Raw genomic sequence first — 9,903 nt, 5'->3', positions numbered from 1 at the left:
GTCAAATTGGAAACAAATGTTGTGGGTGAGACCGCACGAGAATAAAAAACATTCTTGTTGTTTCACAATCCACCACCAGAAAAGAGCTGGCTCAGAGGAGGAATAAAAGAATGAGCAAGCAAAGAAAAAATCAAAATCAGCTTCAACATCACAGAGCGCAGAGGAACGCTCTAAGGCAGAGCCATTAAAATATATTTGTATTTTTAAAAAAGATGCAGAGAAGATAAGGGGAAAGTGGAGAGTTATGTCTGTTTTCTTCTTACTAAAAAGAGGGTATAGTCATGTTTTTGTAATGAGCAGGTCGTAAGTGTGACTTTTTTAAATACATTTTTTGTTCCAGATTTATATTTTATTTAATATGTTTTCTTGAAAAATGTATTATAAATTAGAAAAAAAGTTGCATAAAGAATGTATAGCTTTTCTGCCAAAAGTCCTTAACTTATGTTTGGCTATACACACAGGACAACTGTCAGAATTTGGTTAATGGTTGCTTCATGAAAACTATAATTTGATTAAAAGAGTTATTCACCAATGTAGTTTTGCAATCCTATGATACGGTTAGACCAGAGTCCTTCACAGTCCAGGCAAGTTTCATCACTCAAACGCTATCTTGGCAAACCCCTGAGCAGTTATTTCTACATTGTTATGTGTAACACAAGAGCTGGACCTGAACAGTAAACTCAGACACGGAGACAGAGTCAAAGTTAAACAGAAATTTAATAAATCTGTTCGAATGTGCAACAGAAGAGTCCAGATTATCCAACAGTTAAATGGGCTGAGAGCAGACAGGCAGGGGATGAGGCTAATCCAAGAAAAACATTAAGTGAACTGTCTTATATGAAGTCACTGAAATCTAATCAGTTGTAATCAGGAAGACTTGAGATATCGTGTACAAGAAACCAAAAACATGTTTTATGAGGCCACTGTGACCTTGACCTTTGACCTTTGACCACCCAAATCGAATCAGCTCATCTTTCAGGCCAAGTGAACGTTTGTACCAAATCTGAAGAAATTCTCTTGAGGTGTTCCTCACATGTTGAGTTCACAATACCAAAACTTGTTCTCTGAAAAAGCCCCTCTCTGTCGCCGGCATGGAGGGATAAAAAGAGACGTACACATGGAGCAGCTGAATCAGACGGAGGGTATGAACCTGAGAAAAAGAAATAGGCAGGACAGCAGGTAAGCAGGCAAAAACATGATTTAAAAGGAAGCAACAGGAGTCTCAGGAATTACTCCTGGGACGGTTCGACCGACCCTGGATGCAACAGCCGCGATTCAAATATGGTGGAAGCAGGTGAGTCTTCATTAGAGGATGATAGGCAACAGGTGGGATCAGGTGAGGAGGAGGAGGAGGGGTAGAGCAGACCTGTCAGCCGTGGCCTGTATCAGCACATTCACACTCACAGACACAGGACACACAGAGGGAAGGGAGAGATTCTAAATTGATTTGGAAAGAGAGACATTACTACAGTTTCAACGGTCACCAGTCAACACTGATTGAAACTGCTTAAAAAGTCACAGGTTATAATTCTATGATGCATGCACAAAGACGGGAGGGGTGAGAGAGGGGTGAGAGAGGGAGGATATGGATACAATAACAAATGATATTCTTCTCTATGTGCTTGTTTGAAGACTCGTTGCTGCTCCTTCCTGCCACCACATCAGTTGGAACTGTCATGAACCTCAACTATGCGCTCGTGTCAGTGCGACAACAGAATGAACTTCACATGTTTCCCAGTTGTTATAAAGCAGACAGTTCTAATGGGTGAAGAGGCAGGATATGTGTCACACAACTGTCATCTTTGGAATGACAGTTGACTTTTTTTTCAGGATTGTTTTCAGGATTGTTAAATTGTTAAATCAATCTCTTATAACGTTTACGGTTGGACTCACAATGGATGGGTTAAAAATATTTAAACGGATGCTGTGGATTTAAACATAGCATCTTATTTTATTCCACACATTCTTCCTTCTTGTCAAAATGTCAGAGATTCTGGTGGGCTATGCTAATAGTGGCTAATGCAGCCGCAAGCAGAAATGAGGCTCACAGACTGTCGATAGAAATGGACGAAAAAACCGAAGCCAAAATATCTCAGATACACCACAATCACTTACAGTCTGTGCAGTAGTGATTGTGGTGTGGAGCCACATTTCACTTTGTTTTTATAGCATTAAGTAACAAAAAAAACAAACTTAGCAGAAAACTAACTCCTCATCAGTGTGATGAAACTAAACAGAATGACAGAAACCATCTTTTGGGAAAACTTATTTAACCCCCTGTGGCCCTGCATCCTCATATGAGGACATAACATTTAAGGTTTTCTGCAGCTTATAATCTATTCTACTAAACTACTATCCCGACACTTTCTGTGCCATCTGGGGGTAACAAAAGCACATTACACTCATCGGTTTAACAAGTTGGGCCCCATCTCAGTCAATTTGACATACAGCCAATATCAACACAAAAGTGGACAAGGTACAAAACCTCTTCAAAGTTTGTATAAATTTACTTTTTAGTTTGGTCAATGTCCCATCTGCTAACATGAGATTTATGACCTACACTGCAGCCAATCACCAAGGGGCAATCCAGAAGATCTGGCTTCATTTTTGGGGCGATCTTCAAATACAGCCTGTGGGCATGTTAAAGAGGTGTGGTCACATCCTCCATATGATTTTCCTTTTCAAACTTACCCTCAACTGACTCAGGTGACATCACTTGAGACAATTTATCAGATTTCTGGCAGTTTCCCTTTAATGTGATTTTAGTGAATCAGTGGCTCTGTTACATTATTCTGACACACATTTTTCTCTTTCACTCAGTGGGAGGGTTAAAAAACTCCATTCATTTTGTACAGTGCTCAAGTCAGTGAGAGGAAGGGGTTGATTGTTGCACAAAAGTAATTTCTAGTTTTTCCCCCTTTTCCTCCATAAAGTCAACTTGTTGAAATGTCCTCTTTGTCCACCGCAGCTCCTTGGTAAAACAATCCAGGGTAAAGTCAGAGCATGTGGTCGTTAACTCAGCCTGGCATACCTGTCTTGCTTTTATAGGTGGCAAAAGCTACTAATCCTTCAGTCCAATATTTACTTAGTCCAAGTTATGCTTTCCTGGACCATAGCTATGCATCTCTCTCTGCTCCCTGCTTATATATTCTTGGCCCTTGATGTATTCCTGGCTCAGGAAACAACTTTTAGTGGCCCGCAAGGGCTGAGTGAGAATTGACAGTGTGTGCCAGAGAGAGCGCGCGAGGTAGGGGCCCTGTTTTAGTTCCACTGTGTTTGTAAGGTCACTCAGAGTACATCTGTATGGAGTGGGAACTCACTCGCTTTCACTGTCACAACCACTCACAACAGCCATCTGTAACGCTGTTATGTGGAGCACTGTGTCCCTTTGTCCCTTACACACACACATACAGAGGCAACCACACAGTCACTCACACACCCTCACACGTATAAAAGCACATACGTGAGCGTGCACTCACTCACACACACTCTCTCACGGCGGCGTCACCGTTCACAGGACAACAAATGAACCAGCGCAAACACACATTAACATAATGCTGGGTTCTAATTGCGAAAGCATGTGTTTCTAATGGAAAAGTTGTTTTAGGGTTTTATTCCGCTCGGCTGTCAAACAATTCGCTCATGTTTTGAAATATAATTGTGGGGACTGTAAGAGTTTCGAAACCAAACCAAAACATTGCCGCGATTCCTGGTTTCTAATGTTTCTAATTTGTTAAAATATGCTGAGTGAATGACAAAAGTAGAAGCGGGACCTGCCAAGAAAAACATATCGGAGGCCGGGCCGTGTGGAAATACAGAGTCTCTTTTAGAAACATGATCAATGTAACCTTTGTTACAGGAAGGAGAGAGGGGGGGAGAGAGGGAGAGAGAGAGAGAGAGAGAGAGAGAGAAGGGGGGAGGCAGGGATAAGGAGACAACGTAGCAAAGACAGTAGGTTCATGTCTGTGTATGTGTTTATTTATCACTATATCCGCAGCGTGCACAGTAAAAACAAGGCGGGAATTCAAGTGGACAGTCTCATTGTGCAGATGTGTGCACCACACATCTGACACAGCCGACGTGCATTGTTGTGGTGGAGCTAAAGATTCCTCTCTGCCGAGTGAATACGTTACAGAGTCATTTTCACAAACTGTCAAACACGGAGGAGGAGAAGGATTTAATCAGTTACAGATGGAAAGTAGATCTTTTACTTCTCGTTCATGCTCTTTCTCTCTCAGGACGTGCACCCCCTCGCCCCCTTCATCCCACACAGTCCCAACCCAAAACTAACATACAGCCTGGAAGTGGGCTGAGGTGTGTGTGTGTGTGTGTGTGTGTGTGTGTGTGTGTGTGTGTGTGTGTGTGTGTGTGTGTGTGTGTGTGTGTGTGTGTGTGTGTGAGAGTGTGTGAGAGAGAGAGGGAGAGCCAAATTCATATGGTTGCAGAGCATCTCGTTTTTTTTCCCTCTCCTCCTCCTCCTCCCGCTGCTCTCTGCTTCTCGTTCTGTCTGTCTCCCCCTTCCCTCGCCACATATCTGTTTCTCCGAAGAATAACATACAAACCCTCTGTGAAAGGATTCAAGGTTTATTAAACCAGAGGTCCTTTTCCTGTTTCAACACTGAGACGAAAAAAAATAAATACCCTGGTTTGTTTTCTCTCCCTCATAGCTTCGTCCTCTATCTGTCTCTCTATCTATTTTCATAAATTTTTTCCTCTTATTTTTTTTCTATCACACTGGGTGTGTCGGTCAATCTTTCAACTTTTCCCCCAAACCTTTTTTACCCTTAAACTTTCCATACTCGTTTTGTCTCATGCTTGTTTCAAGTCTTATTTTTTATTTTCATCTCTTGGACACCAATCAGTCTCACGGGCCATTAAAGCAGAGTGTGTGACCAGTGAATGGAACCCATTAGTTTACACCCCGTGTCTGCTCGGCCAGTGAGTATGTGTGTCTGTATTAGAGGAGGGCAGACTAGGATAACTCAGGGTAATGTATTGTCCTGGGCGTGCACCCTGACAGTTCCCCCAGCCGGTGCCTGGTCATTCATTAATGCTAATTTGACATGTTTACGGACCCCCCTCCTAACATTACATACTTAAGGCGATCGACTGACCTTAAATGGAAACACCTACAGCAGCCCGACATGTCAATATCAGATGAGGATGTTTGTGTGTGTGTGTGTGTGTGTGTGTACGTGTGCGCGCGCTCTCATGTGCGTACCTGTGAAGCAGTGCATCAATACTGAGTTAGTGGTTAATCTGGAGGAGCAGGTGAGTTATGTCTGCCGAGAAGGCTCCCTGCATTATCTGAGTAAGTGTGTGTAATGCAGCTAAGAGGGGAACAATTCAGAATAATGCATGGAGTGTGTGTGTGTGTGTGTGTGTGTGTGTGTGTGTGTGTATTTGTGTGTACTCATGTTGTTACCTCTTTAGAACCTTTTCCAGCATAAACCAGAACCACTAGACCACACGTGGACCAATGGCTGGTCATAATAAGGCAAAATGCCATTTCTGAGGTCCTTGTTAAGGTTAACTGTTATGTATGAGTGTTTGCGCTCATGTGCGTAACTGTGACGCAGTGCATCAATACTGAGTTAGTGCTTAAACTGGAGGAGCAGGTTAAACTAACAAAGTGTATGTTATCCAACTAATAGGTGAACAGTTCAAAATAATAAAGTGTGTGTGTGTGGGAAGAGGTACGAGTAGGAGATTAGACCTTTAAGAACCTGATATCTGTTCTGATTTCAATCCCGACTTCTACTAATTCCCCCCCCCTCCCTCCCCTCTGTTTGTGTTTTTACACATTCAGCACTTAAATACAGTGTTGTGCCATTAAATGGCCAATCTTGCGTTGTCTCTCACTGATACACAACATTAATCACCAATTAGCTTGTCCTGCGACCGGCCACCTCTCTCATTAGAATATGATAGAATATAATGGTACTTAATGATGCTTGGAAAACATAATTAAATGAGTGAGCTGTAGAACATGTGGAGGAACCATGGTGCATCAATCAAAGACGACCCCGTCAATCCAAGACTGCAGCGAGGTAGAGTGTGTGTATATACAAACACAGGGTGTGTGCGTATGTGTGTGTGTGTCTATGTGTGTGTGTGTGTGTGTGTATGTGTGTGTGCGCTCCGCAACCACTGGCCTCTATCGTGACCTCATTAGGGAGAAATGAAGGGTGGACGTGTCCCCATCACAAGATACCGTTGGTGCTTCAAAGTGTGAATGACATTAATATGTGACTGTCTCAATGTCAGTCGGTCTGTCTGCTCGCACTGGAACAGATGATGAGGATGATGGGGGGGGGAAATAATAAAATAAAACGCCATCTCTCTAAGGTATCTGCTCCCTGGCTCTAATTAGCATGTGAATAAATGGAATAAATAATCTATATTATTTATGGATTTGCTTTTACCATTAATCAACATAACAAAAAGGTTGTCTAATGCGCTCGCTGCAGTCGCCACTGTAACATCAGCTGAGGGGAGGAGGACGGAAGGGGGGAGACAGCGAGAGAGAAAGAGAGAGGGAGGGGGGGAGAGGAGGAGGAGGAGGGGCAAATAGCTTATCTTTTGTTTTTTCTTTTTTTCATTTTAGTAGAACAATAAAGATAAGTGTTCTACATGCTTGCTTAACACACACAGTTCGCCGGCCTCCTCCCCTTCTCTCTCTCTCTCTCTCTCTCTCTCTCTCTCTCTCTCTCTCTCTCTCTCTCTCTCTCTCTCAGTGGTGAAATCCATCTCTCTATCTCTATCTCTCTAACATCCATTACATACCCCAGCCCCTCACCTCCCTACTCATTAGGCCAGCGCACAGTAAATTAGCGGCAGCAATTACAGGGGAATATAAAGCACGGGCTCTGCCGGGCCGCCTCTGACAGGTATACCACACAGATCATAGACAGACACCCACAGTCACCAGGATAATTACTGTGGGAAACGACCACACAGCCGCCGTACGAGCGAGAGCGTGCAGCCTGGGATGTTAGTGCACACTCATCCTAGGTACTGCCTGCACTCAGATATGCTCTGTCTTCTACCGGCAGGCGTGTTCGTGCACACACAGATGCAGAACATGCAGCTCGTGTGCATCTGCAAACACACATACATTACGGTAGGGCCAGGAACTTGCTTCCCGTTGCCTCTCTACGTCTCTTTATGATGTCCATTGTGACTATTTTCCTGCACTGAATATTATTAATATTCATTCCTCTTTCTCCTTGTCTTTTGTTCACTGTCTAGGTCTGCCTCCATTCTGAATACCCCCCCCCCACCTCACTCACACTCAGCATTCCTCTCCTCTTTCTATTTCTTTCCTTCTCTTTCTTTATCCGGGATCCCCATGGGGACTCCTGTTTTTCTTTCAAACACGCCTCTCCGCTCTTCCTCCCTTCATGTGTCCAACGTGAGGGAGGAAGGGAGAACGGGAAAGAGGAGTGGGAGAGCAAGGAATACAGTGTGCGCATTAATATATTTCATTAGGCAACTAGTAGCACAGAAGCTCCTGAACAGCACCTCTCTTGATGTGCGAAGGCTCTGCCGCCTCTATCTGGAGGAGCGGTTCTCCAGGAATAGCGTCTTTAATGTTATGTCTCCAGAGGGCTGAGGTCCGCCGGCTCCGCGCTGCCCTCGGCCTTCCACTCCTATTGTCCTCCTCCCACACTGACCAGTCTATCTGGGCCTGAAAAGCTGCTGGAAATAAAGAGCAAAATGGCTTCACCTTTTGTCTATGTGTATTTATGATTTATGAGTGTGTGCATGTGTGTGTGCTGAATGTGTGTGTGTTGAACTGCAAGCTGCATTTGGGGTGTTGGGGGGGTGTGGGGGGTGGGGGTGGGGGGGCGAATCCCTGCAGCTGTGCACTGCAACACTGTTTGGCTCGCTAATCAAAAACATTAGGCTCCAGGACTCGTTCTCCCCTGCACTGAGAGTGTAACCTCCATAATTCAATATCCCACCTCTTACTGCTAAATTGTGCACGCCCCAACCCTCTTTACTGTTTGTCAGCAACTATCAGCTCCGTTATTAGATATATGGGAGGAAAAAAATTATAAATAAATAGCCCTCTGCAGTTGTGAACCTTTGGGCAATTAAGCAGGCAAACACACACACACACACACACACACACACACACACACACACACACACACACACACACACAAGCCTGCACAGTGTTTATGAGCCCTTAACTCATCAGTACTTCCAGGTCGTCTCGCTCTCCCCCTTGGCGTTACGGAAGCCTCCAGTTACCGTGGAGACCCTGGAACACTTCGAGGTCAGCAGAATCCCGGGATCCGCTGTTGTCTCTTGCTAATCCAATCGCGGCCCCTCCAAATTAGATATGCAAAAAATAAAAAATAAATTAATTTTCTGCTGATGACCGGGTATGCAAATGATGACTCAATTATTGGTGGGCTGGTGCGTTTGCAATTAATAACCTTGGAATCATCATTAACTAATATGTTTAGGAGGAAACTTGTCAGGCTAACCATGTTCACCATGCCATCAGTAATGCATTAATGAATTAGATTCATTAGAGGAAGGAGCCTGGGGGGGGGGATGCAGGCCTGTGTCTCTGACCTGTGGAATTACTCTCAGCCAGGCCTCCTCTTATTCTCAGTCAGCTGCCTGTCAGCTATATGAGCCAATGACATTTTCAGTCAAACAAGAGAATAAACACCACAAATCCTCACTGGTCTCCATACAGCGGCTTCAGAAAATATTCAGACCCCCTTTTGCCCTTTGCACATTTTATTGCGTTGTAGATTTCATTTTAAAGGATGAAATTCCGATATTTGCCCATGAAGTTTGCACTTAATGACCTGTTCTGACAAACTGTTCTGACTAACTCGCAAAAGAATTCATTCCCATAATTCAAGGACTTTGTAGAAGCTCCTTTAGCAGCAGATGCAGCTTCAAGTCATCTTGGCTAAAGTCTCAACAGGCTTTGCACACCTGGATTTGGGCAGCTTACCCCATTCTTCATGGCAAATCCTCTCGAGCTCCTTCAGATTGGATGAGAAATGTTGGTGAGCTGCCATCTTCACGTCTCTCCACAGATGTTCTCCGGGGTTTAAATTTGACCTTTGACTGGATCATTCGGGGACAGTGAGAGACGGAGCAACTCCAGCGTTGTCTCGGCTGTATTCTTCTTAAGGTGAACAATTGCACTCTGCATGATTTTTTTCAAGGACCTCTCTATTTGTGGCTGCATTTATCCTTCCCTCAGTTCTGACCAGCCTCCCTGCAGCTGAAAACCCCCTCACATGACGATGCTGCCTCCATGCTTTACAGTGCACATGATATTAGCCAGGTGATGTAGTACCTGGCATGTTTGCAGTTTTTTAGTTTTGAATCATTTTCCTTCATCCTCTCAAAATCATTTCATTTCTGTCAGGAAAACTACAAGTGTCCTGTCAACTGCCTTTTACTCAGTGTGGCTTCCGTCCAGCCGCTCTACCATAAAGCCCTGATTGATGGAGCGCTGCTGAGACTATTGTCCTTTCGGCAAGTTGTCCAGTCTCTGCAGAGGACGTCTCTGTTAGAGTGACAGCTGGTTTGTTGGTCACCTCTCTATTACCTTTATTCATTTCAGTGGGACAGTTAACTTTAAGAAGAGTCCCGGTTCCAAAATCCTTCAGTTTGGGTTATTGAGGCCACTGTGGAAACACTCAGAGCTTTAAACATGGTTTTATACCTTTGTCCTGATCTATGTCTTGTTCCCTGGACTTCATAGCTTCATGGTTTTTGGATAATTAAAGCAAACATGATGTAGGTGACGACAATGTGGAGCACCACAGTAAAGGGTATTTTTTATGAGGTTATATGAGGTTTTAATTTTGTATATGTTTGTAAAAATGTCTTTTCATGTTGAGATTATAGATTATTGAGTTT

This window comes from Hippoglossus hippoglossus, chromosome 10 (assembly GCF_009819705.1).
Source record: "Hippoglossus hippoglossus isolate fHipHip1 chromosome 10, fHipHip1.pri, whole genome shotgun sequence".
Lineage (NCBI taxonomy): Eukaryota > Metazoa > Chordata > Actinopteri > Pleuronectiformes > Pleuronectidae > Hippoglossus > Hippoglossus hippoglossus.
The sequence above is the reverse complement of the archived record's forward strand: the minus strand, read 5'-3'. Positions refer to the sequence as shown.